Raw genomic sequence first — 5,645 nt, forward strand, 5'->3', positions numbered from 1 at the left:
CAAAGTTCACAGACACTAGCTATTTGATTTACGCCATAGTTGGTTAAAGAGTAGACCTTCATAGTCAGCGCCTTGAGCTGCGCTGCAATAGCTGTAGTTGCATCAACTTCCAGAATACCTGCTACTTTCCCATGCATCATCCTTTGAGTTGGGTTTTGATACTCATTTGTAGCCATAGTTTTAATGAGATTATAGGCCTCAGTATAGCTTTTGGCCTACAAGGCACCTCCAGAAGCTGCATCGAGCATGGGTCGAGATTGGACCCCCAAACCATTGTAGAAACCAGTGATCACCATCCAGTCAGGCATATCATGATGTGGACACTTTCTCAAAATCTCCTTGTAGCGCTCCCAAGCTTCGCACATAGATTCTCCTGGATGCTGCACAAATTGAGTAAGAGCACTCCTCATAGCTATAGGTTTGGCCATTGGAAAGAATCTCACCAGAAACTTTTGCGCAAGATCTTGCCAAGTAGTGATGAACCCAGCTGGTAAAGAATGTAACCAGTCCTTAGCTTTGTCCCTCAGAGAGAATGGGAAAAGTCTTAGCTTGATAGCCTCATCAGTAACACCATTATATTTGAAAGTACTACAGATCTCGACAAAATTCCTGATATGCATGTTGGGATCTTCAGTCGCAGCCCCTCCGAAAGAAACAGAATTTTGCACCATCTGAATAGTGCCCGGCTTGATTTCAAAAGTATTGGGCTCAATAGCCGGATGAATGATGCTTGATTAAATGTCATCAATTTTAGGTCGAGAAAAGTCCATAAGAGCTTGATCAGCTTGAGTTAGACGATCACCCATTTTTTCAGGTTCTTTTTTTCACTCTCTTTATCCGAATCTTCAAAAACTATCTTCTCCAGAAAGTCAAGAGCTTTATCTGTTTCCTCAGCTTTATCCAGATTTCTCTTGCGAGTGCGAGAACGTGTTTGCATAAACACTCGCTAGAGTACCTGGAACACAACCGGAAGTAGTAAATAACAAGTCTTAATCAATGAATCCTAATGACCACTGATGGCAAGTACATAAACTAAACAAATTAACATCGAGTCCCCGGCAGCGGTGCCAAATACTTGTTAGGCAGAAAGCATGTGCTAAATAATTCACGGAAGTATACGCGTTCGCAAGTAACATAGAATTATTTCTAGTTCGTTCCCACAGAGACTCTGATTTATTATATTTAATTAACACTAACTCAACAATGTATGATTATCTATCAATGCCAAGAAAATAACAATTAAGCTTGGTTAACTAATATTAACTACGAGAATTAAACACTTGAATTAACAATATTAAACACACATGAGATCCTAACTTCATTACTACTTCATTCAATAGTTATCGTTATTAACCTTAGCATGTAATGGTGATGATAGTAATCGAACAACACGAAACTGATAAACGCCAACTTTCGTTATACGAATACCATTTTACCAAGCATCCACAATTTAGATAGAAGTTGAATAGGCATCAATTATGTTGAGACCCTATATGCCTACAGAATTTGACAACATAACATTTAAGCACAAGTTATTTATGATAATTACACAGGGCAAGTAAAACGGTTAGAGTTACCCATTATTCATGCATACAACACATGAACCTATGCTAGCATGGCAAGTTCTAAATCTCAAGATCCACTCTCGCTTAACAAGAGATTAACAGGCTATCTTACATGTTCGCGATGCATATAAGACGAATAAGCACAACCTATACTAGATATCATACAATCACCACATACCAAGGTATTAAAAGATTAATTAAGAATTCTATAGTAAATCCGCTAGAATCCCATGATCACGATTAACCCATAATAGAACTCATCGTCACCATGGGTTCATAGGAAAGCATGATAATAACACAACGATATAAGGCTGAAAAATACTTAATAAATAATGAAGTACGTCACAAAAGTATTAAGGTTTAAAGCATTAAGAAAACTAGCATCCACTGTTACAACGAATTAAAAGAATCATAAGATAAACTAATGATTCATCTTCTTCGTTATTGCGTGCTAAAACAGTCTTCTCAATCTTCTTGTCTTCACTCTGGTTGAAGAAAACGTCTTCTCATAAGGTTTATATAAGAGTCCAGGAGTCACCGCGTCAACAGAATCCCAAACAGAATTGAAAACAAATAAAACCAGAATCTGAAATTCCGCACGCACGCGGCCGCTTGCTCCCTCCACGCGGTCGCCTGCTGGCACGCAGTGGCGTGCTCTTAGCGCGTGGTCGCGTGCTACCCTTCTTGAAAATTCTCTATTTTGCTCCTGTTTGTGCTGTTTTCTTTATTCAACACCCCTAGACTGATTCCAAGCACTTCCTTAAGCTTTATTTGATGAAAACCACCTATCTAAGCAAGTTATACCCTAAAATGCAAAAACACTAGAAAACGCGTCGAATACAAAAAATACTTGCGTCCAAGACACCAATTCAAGCTGTTATGAGATGCTCTAAGTGGTATAAAATGCCACTTATCATTGATTATGAGCTCTAGTTGTGTAGTTGACCATCAAACAGGAAAGGTCCATTTAAGGACAGATGTCTTGAGTAGAAAAGAAAGAGTGAATATTATTAGGATTACCGGGGAATGAGTAAAGGAATTTGAAAAGTTAGAAATATAAGAACAAGTTTTGATCCGGCTTCTGGACTATACTGATACTAACTTTGTTGTTAGATATCAAATATGGTATTAATATAGATGATTGATGTTAACTTCAATATGGAATGTTGTGAGCATCAAAGTTCATATTGATATCTAATTTAATATGACAACAAAATGAGTATTAGTACCAAGAGTTCGGTTTTGAATAAAGTTATGATTTATTCCATTCCAAATTAATATATTTTCTTTCGGATAGTAAAAGATTCTCGTTCGATGAATATACTTAATAGTGATTGAAAATAAATTGAAGTATACTATAAAGTGGTGAGTTAGATGTAATTGCCGAGATTTTCCTGTAATTTTTAGTTTTTGAATAGATATAGGATATTTCGAAGCAGAAGATTCCATGAGCTCAGTATATCGGACGCAGATGAATGAAAAGTACGAGAGATCGATTAAAGATTCTCGAATATGATTAGAAAATGATCATAGGCCAGACTAACCGAACAAAAGGAGACATAAAAAGTAAAGAAGAACAGTCAGTGAATATAAAAAGTTCATGAACATGAACTATTAGAATTGGAAAGAAAAGAAGGTTAGTGTAAATTAAGTTAGTCCTTTGAAATAATGAGATAGATAGAACGATTGTGAATGAGTTGGTCTTGTTGTCACATGTATAACGAGTTCGTAAGACGTTCATGTGTGTATGACCATGAAGAGTAATTTAGCTCCAAATGTATGAAGTTAAGATTGAGTCAGGGGTTGCATGAGCAACTGATAAATTTGATGACGGTAGGGGACTGTTGAATAGTGATTAAAGTGATGAGTTCCGAGAAATTTTAAGATACTCGAAAAATATCATGCTCTGACCCTTAGCATGATTCTGAGGACAAAATCCTTTTAAGGGGGGAGGATTTAACTTCCGGGAAATAATATATAATTATTTTTATCAATAAATAATTATTATGTGATTTTTATCTGAATTTTGGTGAATTATTTGATGATGGATAATAATATTTGGATGTTTATTTCTGATAAAATTTAAATATTTTAATTTTTAATTATCCAGGATAAAATGTAGATAGTGTTGGTATTTTTTTGGTAATTTTTGGATCATTGTATGATTTTATAAGGATTTATAGAATTAATAATGATTATTTTTCTGTAATTATAAAATTACTTTTTAGAATCAGAAATCATCCCACTTCAATCATTTTTGCGTTTTTACAACCCAAAACTTTTTCGAAAACTCCTTCATAACTTAATCTAATAGTTTTGAACACTTTTCGTGTTTTGACTTTCTCGATCCGGGGTACGGTTTGACCTATACGAGTCCCTGCGTGAAATTTTTGATACGCAAATCATTTTATAGATCGATAAAAATCCGTATTCTCAAAAGGCGAGATATTATTATCTTGTTTTCGGGTAAAATGTTTTGTAGGAAGCTCTGTTTTGAAAATTATCCAAGTCTGGTATTAAAATCATATCGTTATATAGTTACTTAGCGGCTAAGTAACCTTTTTTTTGATCCGATATATTAATGTAATTACTGAATTATTAAATAGATAAAATGTGTGATGAGTCTGTTAGCTGTGTGTTACCTTATTATTAATTATGGGTAATTGTTGGATATGTACCTTATTTGTATAATTAATTATTGAACTGTATGGTATTAATTTGTTTTTAAAATGATTTTATTGAATATTTATTCTTACAAATGCTAAAATTGTTCCTAAAACTATTTTTGTTGCTTTATAATTTTATTTATTATTTTTAGGAGTTTATAAAATTTATAAATTAATATTTTATTAATTATTTACCTTTAAATGATTTTCCGATTTCATTTATTTGTAAAATCAATATTTAATTCCAGAATACTTTAAAAATTACGAAACTCATATTTTATTAAGTTTTGAATATTTCGAGAATTTTATAATTATTTCCGAAATTTTCGAGGTTATATATATATATATACCCGCGCATTTATTCGTTAAAATGTAAAATGCAGATATAATGAGCAATTCCAAAAATGATTTAAACATTAGGAAAATTTTATTTTATCAGCTTTTATTTACTTCGAGAAATTTAAAACTATTTCGGATTTATTCCGATGTATTTATATCCACAAAATGTATCGTTAAATTTATAATGGGATGTTAGATTCGAGTTTTAAGTAATCAGGCCACGTGTCAATTAATAGACACGCGGCTACAAATTAAGCTATGAGCGTGTCGTGTTCTTTCTTCCCTAATATTTCACCGACTCAATCTCTTTTGTCTCTCTCAATCTCTCATCCCTCTATCTCCACCGACTCTCTCTCAAATCTATCTTGTCTCTCTCTGTTACTCCTTCTTTCATCTTTTTCTTCTCTGATTTCTTCCCCTTCCTCTTTGTTTCGTTTCTTCTCCCGGCGTTGCTCGTTCCGTCTCCGTTTCCGGTACTTTCTCCGGTTGTTTCTTCCTGTTCGATTCTGGCTTTGTCTTAATTGGTATATTTATATATAAGTGTGTGTATTATGTGTGTGTTTAATTTGTGTGTGTGTGTGTGCAAGTGTTTGTGTGTGTGTTGTGATGGTGCGTGGCCGTGTGTGTGCAGTGGTGTGTGGTTTTTGTTGGGCTGGTTCTGTTTGCAGTTGGGCCTGTTAAGTTGGGCCTTGCTATTGGATTTTGTTGTTGGACTTTTGTTGAGCCCAGTGTGTGCAGTTGGACTGGATTGTTATAATCTTTAATTTTAATTTCCTTTTTATGCAGAGAACTAATTGGTTAATATTCGAATAAATTATTTGAGAAAATTTCATGAATTAAATTCATTCGCAAGGGAAATTATTAAAATTAATTGGCGGGATTCGTATGGAAACCCGAATTTATCGGGTACCGAAAAATTTTAACGCCATCGGTGATGAGCCTCGGCGAGCTGACGATGGACGATGATGATTAATTCTGAGTCCTAAATTATAAATAAATAAAATTAGTTATAAAATAAATTTTGAAACAAAAACGAATGATAATAATTAATAATTGAATTCGTATCGGTGATTGG

At 34.0% G+C, this 5,645-nt stretch overlaps 1 non-coding gene across 1 annotated transcript; it reads left to right on the forward strand.

The window, feature by feature from the left end:
- Positions 1–306: 306 nt before the first annotated feature.
- On the forward strand, positions 307–413 carry LOC141669294 (small nucleolar RNA R71). The gene has a single exon (XR_012553581.1). It is a non-coding gene; the product is annotated as a small nucleolar RNA R71 (small nucleolar RNA).
- The last annotated feature ends 5,232 nt before the right edge of the window (positions 414–5,645 follow it).

The sequence above is a fragment of the Apium graveolens genome, chromosome 6 (assembly GCF_009905375.1).
Source record: "Apium graveolens cultivar Ventura chromosome 6, ASM990537v1, whole genome shotgun sequence".
Lineage (NCBI taxonomy): Eukaryota > Viridiplantae > Streptophyta > Magnoliopsida > Apiales > Apiaceae > Apium > Apium graveolens.